Below are 13768 nucleotides of genomic sequence, written 5' to 3' on the forward strand. Positions count from 1 at the left end.
ATATGGACTAATACCTCACCTGTAGTCTTTTTTGCTTGCACAATCTCATTCATTCACAGATTTTATACACATTTATATATTGTTTTCATTTACAAGTTATTTTTGCTTTTCACGTGCATTTTTATTTATAGTCAATTGTTTAGTTTCAGTGATGCATAGCAATTGACCTTATGATTTTGTGTCACCTTCACTTATTTGTGTCACGTCAGGAATTTTCTGGTATCACATCAGAATTTCTATACACTAGATTTTGCGCTGTACCTCTTCCTTTCTTTATTTTGTTTAAATATTTGTATCTATATTTTTGGTACTAGCAGCATTTTCAATTTTTTGTTTAGCGCAGTGTTTTTTCCATTTTTTATATCAGATACATGTGCAATTTTTATTTTTTTTGTTGCTTTTCCCCTCGTTTATAGGCTCTGCAATCTGAATAGGAATGTCGAATCCTGCTGTTGAAAAGCACAAAAGTGTTTTCATCCTGCAGCTTTTACAGCTCCAGAGAGAGTCTCCCTGGGGTTGTCAGGGCCGCAGTAAGAAAAAAAAAGAAAAATGGTTTAGTTCATTCATACTATTGGCAAGTGGAGTGCTCTCTAGTGCTGTATGAAAGCAGTGAGACTTGCAAAGTTGCACACTGATATCGTTAGTGCATAGGCTGAAAGCAGGAGTAGCTTGCTAATAGTATGAATAAATTAAAGGGGATGTAAACCCTCCATACATCCAGTGAAGTGAACAGCCTCAGATGATACACAGAGATTAACCAAATCTCCCTACATAGGTTTTACATCCATATCTGCTGTCTTCACATTTATATACTGTTTAGAAAGTTCAGATCCTGTTAGGAGATTTTCTCTTCCTGTTTAACACAGAGTATGATGTCTGGGCATACAGCCAAGACAGCCAACATTGCTGATTGTAGGAAAGGCACACACCCCCTCTCATCATAGGCAGAGACTCTCAGAGGTGTTTTGTAATAGTGCCAGCTCCCTGTTAATCTATTTTAACAACCTACCCTGACAGAAATTTCAGGCTGCTTTAAAACTGTCAGAATTTGTCAGGAATTCTCAGGCTGATAACAGAAGAACGGTTCAGGAGAGAGCTAAGGGACTTAGCTCTTTGAAGAGAGATAACAACACACTGCATATATATGTGCCCAGCTCAAATTTTATGAATTGGGTTTACATCCACTTTAAGCTGTTTTAAACCACAGCTCTGAAAGTTCCAGAGAAACTCTCTATGCAGCTGTCAGGGCTGCAAGATGAAGATATTAGGATCCAACACTACTAGAAGTATTGGTTTCCTATTAATTTTACAGAGCTTATAAATAAATGAAGAAACGACAAACTTTAAAACATACATGTGTCTATTACACTTTAAATTTAAAAATAAATAGGTAGATTCAGGTACATTGGCCTTACTTTAGGGCGGCGTAGCCTAGCTTGTTTAGGCTACATCGCCGTAAATTAGTTAGGCTAGAAGTGATTCTAAAACAACTTACCTGCTAATCTTCGGTGGCGTAGCCTAAAACGAGTGGGCGTAAGGGCGCCTAAATCAAATTGGTTGGAGGGGGGCGTGTTGTATGGAAATGAGGCTTGACCTCACGTTTTTTGTCGTTTTTTTACACTGCGCATGTGCCGGGCGCCTACATTTCCCAGGGCGCATTGCGGCTAAGTACGCCGTACGGGCCTATTGATTTCGACGTGGACGTAAACGACATAAATCCCGATTCGCGGACGACTTACGCAAACGACGTTAACATTTTGAATTTTGCAGCGGGAACGGCGGCCATACTTAACATTGGCTAGGCCACTAGAGCATAGCTCTAACTTTAGGCGGCCTATCTCTTACGGAAACTACGTAATTCGACTGCGGCGGCCGCGCGTACGTTCGTGAATCGGCGTACAAGCTCATTTACATAATCTACGCCGGCCGCAATGGAAGCGCCACCTAGCGGTCAGCCAAAACATTGCAATCTAAGATAGGACAGCGCAAGCCGTCCTATCTTAGAAATGTTTAAGTGTATCTCTGTTAGAGAATACACTTAAACATAGGTCGGCTTAGATTCAGAGTTAGGTCGGCTTATCTGTAGATAAGCCGGCCTAACTCTTTTTGAATCTACCTAAAAGTATTTTGCCACGTACACACGACCGTTTTTCCTGTCATGCAAAAAAACGATGTTTTTCTCGACATGATTCGTCGTGATTCCTCTCAAGCCTGCCTTGCATACACACGTTCATGAAAAAAAAACGCTCAAGCAAAGCGCGGTGACATACAACACGTACGACAACGCGTACGACGGCACTATAAAGGGGAAGTTCCATTCAAATTGCGCCACCCTTTGGGCTGCTTTTGCTGATCCTTGTGTTAGTAAAAGTTTGGTGAGAGACGATTCACGCTTTTCAGTCTTCATGCTTTTCAGTCCTTTACAGCGTGATGAATGTGCTATCTCCATTACGAACGCTAGTTTTACCAGAATTAGCGCTCCCGTCTCATACTTGATTCTGAGCATGCAAGTTTTTTTTCCCCTCGTAAAAGCATACACATGAGCGGTTTTCGCGACGAGAAAAAGAACGACAGGGAAAAACGACGAGACAAAATAGAACAGATTCAAATTTTTTTGCGGGCAGATTTCTCGTCGAGAAAACTGCTATGGAGCATAAACACGACCGTTTTTCAAGGTCAATCTAAAAAATTGCAGTTTTCTTGTCATGAAAAACGGTCGTGTGTACGTGGTATTAGAATACAAATCTCTCTACTCCCTTCCTCCAACAACTGTCCTATAAAAACCCCCACCCTGCAAGCAAACCCCAGGCAAAAAATTTCCCCAGCGTCCACCTCCTCCCCTCAAGCCAAAATTTCCTCCCCTACAAACCTGCACCCTGGCAAAAATCTTTCACAAAAATTCCCCTCCTTCAAACAAACCCCCCTAGTAAAATCTCCCAACCCCCAAGCAAAATCCTCCTCCCTCCCACAATGGAAAATGTCCACATAACTCCTTAAAGTACATTTCCACTTTTGCAGCCAAATTGGGATAACGTCTACTTTACAAGTTCCTATTCACATAGCATAACTTTAAAACAACATCAAAAATTGCTGCTTTTCTTTTTTACTTGATGTTACTTGCTTAGAAATCCTACCTAACCTTCTCCTTCTATGTAACGACTGTCTGTACTGTGCTGGCAGATCTCATCAGTTGTAAAGTAGATGTTCACACTGTCTGTCCTAACAAAGGGTTAATGCTCTTAGAGGTTTGGATCATACAGTATTAATACTGCTAATACTGTACAACATGTGCTCTGGAGGAAATAATGTCCTTGTTATGTGAAAGATGTATACGCGTCACTGCTATCACCCTAAAAACTAAACAAAACAATAAAAAAAAAATCTAAATTTGAGGCAGCGCAGCACCCCCACTGCTTCAAATAACTACCTACTTTACTGTGTTAACAGTTAACATAAATTACAACTCGTGCAGAACACATGTCCTAATGAAGTCCACGTTCAGTGGTCTCAATATCCAAAATTCTTCATTGATATCATTCAATTCTCCTTGTGTCAAAGAATCCTTATGATATCACCACTTGAATCCATGACAAACTTCTCCCCACAGGTCACACACTCAGCAAAGCACAATGCCTCTCATAATACTGGTATGTAAGCCATGAAGATTAGCATTTCACCCGGTCCTCTATCGCATCACTTCTGATGTGCCACTTTGTGATCAGCATGTAATGTCACTTTCGATTGCCATACAGCCACACAATCCCCTTAGATGGATTTGTAAGGAAAAGCATGGCTGTACTTATGGATTCCAATGTATAAACATGCTAAAAAAACAGAAGGAAATAAATAAATATATATATATATATATATATATATATATATATATATATATATATATATATATATATATATATATATATATATATATATATATATATATTTATGGTCGGAGCCCTCCAACCAAGACAGACATGGAACCACATAAAGATGCCACAAGATTCACAACATAACACAGACCTACTGGTCGGTATGCCAAAGAAAGGGGGCAAAAATACCAGGATTGGGAAATAATGTTTTATTGACATTTACTGAGCAAGCTTGGTAAAGGCTTGTAACATTTTAACCTGAGGGTTCGGAATGTATCGCGCAAAGCAAGTGAACTTCCACCTGCCCAACTTTCTGATGACATGGTCCGGTACCCCGTGCCGAGAGGCAGCTGAGGCCACTCCGCTCGGGTTGAAGCCTAGGTTAGCCATTAGGATACAAATATGTCTAATGAACTGGCTAGCACTCACAGGGCTGTTAGGAAAAGGCAACAACAGGCTGGAGATAAACTGGTTAGGCAGGTGTGACAACTGGTCAAGGACCGCTACTGGGAACCAATAGTTGGGGGTCTGGAAGAACTTGATGTCGACACTGGAGTCGGACTGTTGGGTCTTGGACACTGGTAGGTGGAGAACAAAATGGTCTTGGAGGCGGGGCAAGGTGGCACCTGCTTAGAACCTGGCAACCTGGCCACTTTAAGGAAACTCACCTAGCTGCAGGAAACCGTAGAAAGCCAGATTGATAGTCACTTGGATGACCAGGCTGGGCAGTAAGCCAAAAGGGGGACCATGACAGGAAAGCCGACATGTCCCGGAACATGGCACTTGTGCTGGGTAAGCTGATGTTTCTGGATGCTGCGTAGGATGGCTTAGGATGGTTGGATGCCACATAGGATGACAGCGTGAGTTATTCAGGGTCCTGTAAGGACAGGAAATGTTGGATGCCAGCCAAAGACAGCCTAAAGGTGTTGTGGAACAAAGTCAGCTGCATCTGACAATACGACATGAAGACCAGGATGTGCTTGATTTTGCATATCCCCGACCTGAGTCACGAGGCTAGAAAACTGCAGTAGGTGTTCCAGGCAGTGTGGTAGGCCTTCAGTGTGATGCGAGACTATGATCGGTTTATTGTTGGGTTGCCTTGCATTGCGTTTCTTTAGCCCATCGTGAGCTGTGATCAAAGTGGGATAGGAGAAGTGGTCAGGTCGGCTCTGGGTTTCTGCAGGAAACAAAGTGAAGTTGAGGCGGGACAGCGTGTCCGCTGCGAGGTTGCATTGCCAGGAATGTAGGTACACATTGTGCACATTGAAGGTAGGTACACTGTAGTTACACAGTGCACATTGAATTTGTACTAAAGGGATATCTGCACCAGCCTGCGTAGGAAGCTTGGGGTGTATGTGTAAGATAGGATGTGTCAAATTGTGTCAAGATTCAAATCGCAGTGTTGCAGATATGACCGGGCTTCGAATCAGGCTATGGTGGGTGAGCGGAATTGATCCACCCACTGCCTTCTATGCCGCAGTTCCGCAGCAAGTTTTGGGGATGATCCATCCCCTCAGGGTGTGAGCGCAGCCATGCTCTGACAGAGGGGCGGAAGTATGTATTAAGAAGAGTTGTAAAGATAAGAAAGGAAGAGAAGAGTTGCATACACAAGAATAGGTAAGAAGGAACAAGAAAGATAGCAAAAGGAACGACAGGCGCAGTGAAGAAGCCATTTTGTGTTCTGAAGCATCGAACACTATAGAGTGGAAATTTAGAAAACTCAAAAGAATGCATGGAAACCGAGGTTTCCGATGCTTTATTTTAGGTACGCTGTGTAAATAAGAATACATAATGAACATATAGTGAGGTTTCTCAAATCAAATCCCCCCCCCCCCCAAATTACAAAACTCCAGCCAGCAAAAATCCTTTCCAAAAGCAACCCTCTTCCATCACTCACCTTTGCACACTTCCTCCCCCATACGTCACAATTAGTGAACTGATTTTGATCAGTTAACTTATTGTTTTTCATATTGGCATTATATATTGCCTTTTTTTTTTTTGATATTTCACTTGCAACACTTGTTTGGTATTACTTTTCAAATTTTTTACTTATTCGCTTTTCTTAGTTGAATAGTAGTGGATGCATGCTTGTTTTGTTTTTTATTTATTCATATGTTTGAAGCTTCAGTATTTAGGCTATTTACGAGCTGCAGCACCCCGTTCTTGTATAGAATAGTGCAGATATTTACTTTATTATATTAAATGTTTTTAATAACCACTACATTCAGATGCGCCCTCTGTTTCCCATATCTGTTGCTCTAGAGCAGTGTTTCTCAATTCCAGTCCTCAGGCCCCCCCAACAGGTCAGGTTTTCAGGATTTCCCTCAGATGAAAAGGCTGTGGTGATTAGTAAGGCAGTGAAACTGATCAAATCACCTGTGCAAAATAATGGAAATCCTGAAAACCTGACCTGTTGAGGGGGCCTGAGGACTGGAATTGAGAAACACTGCTCTAGAGAGTCTTTAGTTTCTCAAGAGGTGCTGCACTAAAGTGCCTTGGAACTACACCTAAGCCATTCCATAAACTTCCATGGCCTCTCTCCTTGAGACAGATATGTTTGCACCCCTGCTCCATAATCTCCATCCCTATATGGAATTATTTGTTGCGGCTGTGTAAATACAGATTTTTTTATGAATAGACCCCAAAGTCTACTACTGTGTAACATAAATTGGAATAGGACTATTTTCTTTTTGCACCTATATGTCTATACAGATATGTGCAAAAGACACATTTATTTTGGAGATCTGGAAATGGGACATGTGCTTGTAGGTGCAGAATATATGCATGTTACACAGCTCTATAACAGGGTACTGAACATTCTTTAAAACAATTTAAAAAAATGTCTATCCGAGGCCAAATAATGAAAACGTTCACCCACTTAGAATCATTCTCAGATGTTGATGAAGAATGTCACTGGCAGTTTTGAATACAGAAATGACAATAGGAGCATTTACATCAGTACAGTAGCAATCTCTCTCCCATCATACTGGACTAGCCCCTATCTAACATAGGCCAATAACCTCTCCCACCTGTCTTCTCCTGTGTTCTGAGTTATAGGAGTTCTCATATAATTTACTTCTGAAGACTGGCAAATAACAGAAAATCAGTTTTTGGGTGAGAGAGGATGCAAATGATTAAATGGAGGCCTGCCATGTCACAAAACATGCATGACAGATCATTCATCCACAAGCAACTACCACAGCGTGGACATTTTGCAAATGTAAAATAAACCTCCTCCTTCAGTGACTTTACTTTCACATGTACTGTATACATTCACTGTGTTGGAATGTAGGGACTACTAAAATTAGATAAGAAATAACCAGACATTAGCTTTGTAGTCGTGGAAGCCCTCAGAAGATGTTCTTAATAGGGATAATATATTCACTGTCTCTTGTTTAACATTACATGTAAAACATGCATGGATTAATATGCCTTTTGCATAAAATCCCTGCAGATCTCTATGGAAACTATAATTATTTCTTGTGGGCTGAAAGTAAATCCAATACTTCAGTCAATGACATAGCCCTTCATTTTTATTAAGTATCCTATTATTGCAATGTGATCTGATCAACAACTCTTCATGCAGCATAGTAGAATCACTTCAAATATTACTTCTCGTTCTTCTGATTTCAGAGCCACTGCATCAAAAATGTGCATAATAGCTCTTCTTCTCTAGCAAAATATTTTATATTTATAGCACATATGCAATAAAAATCGAAATCTATAAGATTAAATGTGGATTCGGTAAAAATCATTCATGGAGTGTAGATAAACCATAATAATAAACGTCTCTTATGTTCTCATTTTTGGTCTGTAAATTATAAAATTTAAAGTGTTTTGCTATATCTGTTTGGTAAGTGCAGAAAAAAAACCTGTTGATTTTACTATAAATCTTGTGAGCTGATAATTTCCCATGCACAAGGAGGAGTTTTGTAAATGAGAATGTGGGGAGATAAGATGAGGTCTGTAGGTCTTTGTAGTTCATCAGAAAGGAAAAAGCAGGACTGACATTATATGCATGGGAATTAAGAGCTTGGTTGTAACGTTGAAGTGCCAAATTGTAAAGTTGGCCATAGACGAGTCGAACAACAAACGTTCTGTTGATCGAAAAATTAATATGGCGCATAAGATTGGGCCATCAGTTGTTTCATCTTTCCAAAAAATCCAGCATATTGGTTCAGGCACTTGCGATTGTGGCACAAAAATTGTGTGTCGCTGGCTGGCACACTAATGATGTGAAAAACAAACTCCTTGACAATCGGCAATAATTTATGTTCTGTTTTCGACTCATCTATGGCCTGCTTAAGGTTAGCTTACAGTACTGTATTTCTGTTTTTCTTTTATTTATTTTTTTGTACTTGCAGCGTCTTTAAGGCTGGCCATGCATTAATAAAAAAAACATTTTTGTTCAACCTGTGACCTGATTTCCCCATCCACACTCTTGATTTGGATGAGAGAATCACTTCCTGCTATTGTGTTCTATATTTCACACACCTCCGTAAGTTTCAGGTCCCCCTGCATGTGCCTCCACCATGTTTTCCAGGCTCCACCCGCCCATCTGTGGACTCAGAACCAGCATGGCAGGTGCTGCCATGAAGAAGAGAGGGAGAAAGGCAAACGTTAATGCACTGATCTCCCCTTACTGCTAACTGGTGCTACAACTTACTGGTATCACTTTCCCTGGCTTTACTGGGAAGAAGCTAATGGAGTGTGATCTGCACTGGATTTTGGTCCCCTATGAAAGGAAAATAAAGTTTAGCAAAAACAAGTTTTAAAATGAAAATTTAAAATAGCTACAAAACATCAGATGTCTATATCTCTGGATAGTTTCAATAGATTATTAGAACAAATGATATTTCATATCAAAGTGTTATAGCCGGGCCAGCATTTCCCTACACATCAATGACTTTCTGTCCGAAAATCCCATTGGAGAAAACCGTAATCTGTGATTTTGCTACCTCCTATAGAGTTCACACATATAAAACATCTTAATGTCATGGACAGATATGCATACTGTTACACTTTAGTCTTGAAAGTAAATTGGAATTATTTCATGTAATTCAAACTGTATATAGTGGTCCTTTGATTATTGGTTAGATAGCCAACAAAATATTCACTAGAAAATATATTTAACATTGTTCATAGATGCATGGGCAAATACCCTGCTGACAAATGATGATATTGCAAATTGTGATGTAAGCGTTATCTCATTAATTACTAATATAACAGTCAGCAAGTTTTGCCAACAACATGATACATTTAGATTTATCATGCCTAAAACCAACAATAGCTACATGGGGTAGTTCACCCCTTGGCAAATGATGAGAACGCAAAATGTAAATGAATATTTATCTGTGAATATATCATCAAATATGGTCCAATTAATCAAAGTCAATCTGCCTCTGGCAATATATCATATGCACTGGCAGAATAAAAGAGGCAACAAGGTCATTTAACACAAGCAGTTTTCCTGTTAGGTTAACTCATTTATAGATGTACTTTGTACCTTCATCTGTTAGGTTAAGCTTTTGCCACACATGCCATATATGATATATGTTATTTCTGCCAGTGAGCAGATTGTTTATTTTAATTTTATTACAGTAAAAAAGTCAACTGTTCTTTTGGACAACACTACCAACATTGCACAACAGTGTCTAATATGTAGACAAATATAATTAAAAATGAAAAAGGAATGCTTTTGGTGAGGAAATGCTTTGACCTGGCTATATATTATATGTGTATCAGGAAATCTGTTCAACTTTGTAGTGCTTTCCAACCACCTGTACAAGCTGTTTTTTTTTTCATTGTTCCTTATATTTTTTATTCAGCGGCAGACCAATCTTTGGAGTTTGTTTATATAGGCATTTATGTTTAATACTAACACGTTTTCTAAGAGCTGGTTCACACAGGGGCAACACGACTTCCAGCACGACTTTGGGAGGCAACTTGGACACGACTTGAGTATGAATCATCAGGCAACTTCAAATTGCCTCCAGGACAGTACAAGGCAACTTCAAGTCGCCTCCAGGACAGGAGGCTTTGCAGTGGCCAATCAAACAACAATCAGCTCTGTGGGAGGGAGGGGGAGGGAGGTGTTTGCCTGAGAAATGTATGTTATCTTCCTGTATTGTTGCTTCAGTTAAGACAGTGATCAGACTTCTGAGGCAACTTCCATTGAAATCAATGGGTACAAGTTGCCTACAAGTTGCCTAGAAGTCGGATTGAAGTAGTACCGAAACCTTTTCTGAAGCCGGAGCGACTTCAGTAGTGTACATTAAGACGACTCCATTCACTTCTATTGATTTTCTCAACCACACGACTTGGGACGACTTTGGGCAACTTCAAGTCGGATCCCAGGTCGCCCCTGTGTGAACCGGCTCTAAGAATTTATGAAACAACTTAAGTTGAATAAATGTTACTGTCTAGAAGCTGGCTCCATAGGATATCATAGAAACAAAGAGAAGCTAGCATCCATCCTTTATTAAACTTTATTGTTTTTGCTTTACTTGCAGTTTACAAAGTATGCTGCACTCTGACATATTTTTTGTAAGGTCCACTCTCAAGTACACTTGGAAAAAAAATGCTTTGTTATGCCTGGAAAGCCCTAGAGATTTGCTCTGTAAACTGTAGATGAAACAATAAATAATACAATTTTCTAAAGTCCCAGGATGCATTGCTTATATATTGCTCTTTGCACCTCTATGTGCAGTTTGTGCATGTACCTTGTACACTTCCACAAAGAAAGACTGTGAAAGGGGGAAAAAACGTAGAAAAATATGAATTATGAATAAGTGAAAGGCTGCAGCCACACTATGAGATAATTGTCATAGTAATCATAGTGAATATATAAAATGGACTGTGCTAATCATATCCTACCATAATCAAAGCATACTTTGTAAACTGCAAGTAAAGCAAAAACAATAACGTTTCATAAAGGATGGATGCTAGCTTCTCTTTGTTTCTATGATATCCTATGGAGCCAGCTTCTAGACAGTAACGTTTATTCAACTTAAGTTGTTTCATAAATTGTAACTTGTCTGTGCATGTGCAGTGATTTTGCATGCATAAAGACAGGAAAAGTTTTGGACCTCTCTGGTAGCAGTCTTTGCACATGTGCAGGAAACCCAAGTGTGCACAGATGACTGATAGAACTGGTGCATGTGCAGATGTGCCACATGGCTTTCTTGGGACCCAAGCCCTGTGGTACATCTGCCCATATGCAAGGGGGGGATTCTCACCTAAGAGAGCATAAATAACACATGTAAAATACAATTCCATTTGTAAGAGAGGGAAGCAGAAGGAGGAACGGCAGCGCAGCATAGGGTAAAGGTCTGCTTTAAGAAAGTTTATTATAGTACCAGGTTACCTAAGCATACAATTGTAAAGTTTATTGACGCCAGTATAAAGCATTTATTTCTCACTGTTCCTCTTGTGATTAAAAGAACATTTTATGGAGCTTTAGAAACAATAGCTTTTATTGTTTGCTTGAGCTTTGCTTTAAAGGGTTGCCAAGTAGTCAACAGACTGAAATATAGGCTGTTGTCAGATAGCAATATGTTAATCCATGTTTGACTAAACGGGGGCTACCATTGTTGTTCTATACCTCAAACAGCTACTTACTGAGTCATGGACCTGGGACAAGCATCCATAACACGAAACTGAGATTGAAATACGAAGTTCTAATTATAAAATTGATTCTGAGTTAGTGACTCTGCCATTTTAAACTGGCAGAACCACAGCACACAGTGGAGAAAGTAGGCTTTTGTCATACTCGGAAGTCAGGAATACCTGCAGTGACTGCGAAGCAGCAAAGTGGCTGTGTTGAAGATATGAGCTGCTGGAAAAGTAAGTATAGATGTTCTTCTTTTAGAGTGTGCACTTAGTTTACCAATGACCCTGTGGTAACAGAATCACTTAAAAAAAAGGTAAGCTTTCCAAAGAGAAATGTGGGGACAGCCATTGTTAGTTTGTCATTCCGCAAATGCTACATGCCTTGCAGAGGCATAGCCTGAAGCTTGTAGACCACAATGCAAAAGTTGATCTGGGGCCCCTCCACTACCACCCACTTCTTCCACCGAGTACCAAGATACCCCCACCACATGCCAAGATACTCCAAGTGGCTAAAGTTTGGCCACTTGCTGACTCAACTCTTCACTAAGACACAGAAGTTGAATCCAACACAATTTTCCCTCAGATACGTCCAGAACAAAGGACATTTTTCCTGTTTTTAAATGTCTGTAAGAAGACTTTCCTAACCCTTTTCTCTGCTTGAAGTAAAAGTAAAACTGTAAGTACTGAAACCAAAAGACCAATAGTCACAGGCTTGGAGTGTCTTCCAAATTCCAAACATGAGAATTCTCTGCAGCTACTAGTCCTGACTTAGAATTAAACAGAGATGTGGCATCTAGAAAACATAAAGTGGGCAGTGCTTCCAAGAGCATCTCTCGATTTGCAACACCATAAAAAGATAACGCTAGAGATCTTCTCAGCTTGTTAAGAGGCTGCTCATACATCTATGTGTAAGGCAGCAAATAGGCTTTTAATCTGTCTCAAGTGTTGACTGCATTCCATAATCTCTGGTGCTGGTTGCTTCCAATACAAGGAATTTACAAATCACTCAGACCCTGCAGGGAACAGGATGCTAAGAAAATGCAAGGGAGAAATTATATATGGGATTTACTGCGCTGTGCAATAAGTGAACACAAAAATTAGCTGCCAACACAGCTGAGACAAAGCAAAAACTGGTCAAACCCCAGATGATGACTGTTTAGTTGAAACGCGTCGGTTGGATCCATTCACACACATCGCTCTTGCACTTTCTAATATGCCTATGATGTTCTTCCAAATGCGAGTGTTCATTTAATATTTTTAATAAATACTACCTTGTACGGTATCACACTGAGTTTTTTTCCCATTACGCATGTTATGTGGTTACCGTATCTCTGGCTCCAACTAGACTACATGTATTTACACTTCCTGGTGTTTACTGGAATTTGCGATGCCGACTGATATGTGGATTCGGGACCAGCTGGATACATCTCGCTGACTGATTATATAAGCCTGTTTTGACTTGGCTGGTATAAACCTCACCAAGTCAACACCATCTGGTAAGCCTCCTCCTTACATCGATGGTGGTGTCTCTATCCTTTCACAGAGAGGGTCACATCCATGTAGGACTCTTCATTTCAACCTTGCAGTTTTTTCTACACTTTTGGACTGTTATTTGTGTGTGGTCACAATAGAGGACTGCTTTGTTCTGATTTTTTTTTTTCACGGATCACACTCAGTCACTTGGTGTCACTGAAATTAAGATTTCATATATATGTATGTTTACAACATTTGATATGTGTTGTTAACTGACATTTTCACAAAAAAGAGAGCTATACTTTTTCATATTCAAATGCAAGGGAGATGTCTGTACACACTATGGGCCCGGATTCACAGACAGCGGTGCACATTTATGCCGCCATAGCGTATCTCATGTACGCTACGCCGACGCAGTGCAGAGAAGCAAGCACGGAATTCACAAAACCAGTGCTTCCAAAATTGTGCTGGGTTTCTCAGGCGTAAGCCGGCATAGGTGGAAGTGGGCGTGAGCCATGCAAATCAGGTGTGACCCCATGCAAATGATGGGCCGAGCGCCAGAAAAGTACTTAAAACTAACTGAGCATGTGCTGGACCGTGGACGCATCCCTGTGCGCATGCTCACAACCACGTCGGAACAAATACCTATGCTACGCCGGATCACTATGTACGCCGTTAGCGTAACCTACGCCCAGCCAGACCCACGTCCAACGTAAATTACGCCGGCTTGGGTTCCCTGGTGCAGCCCTTTGCATGGATGCTGCTGAGTTACACCTCCTTTATGGGGCATAACTTTACGCCGGACGTATGACTTTACG

The sequence above is a fragment of the Rana temporaria genome, chromosome 4 (assembly GCF_905171775.1).
Source record: "Rana temporaria chromosome 4, aRanTem1.1, whole genome shotgun sequence".
In the NCBI taxonomy this organism is placed as follows: Eukaryota; Metazoa; Chordata; class Amphibia; order Anura; family Ranidae; genus Rana; species Rana temporaria.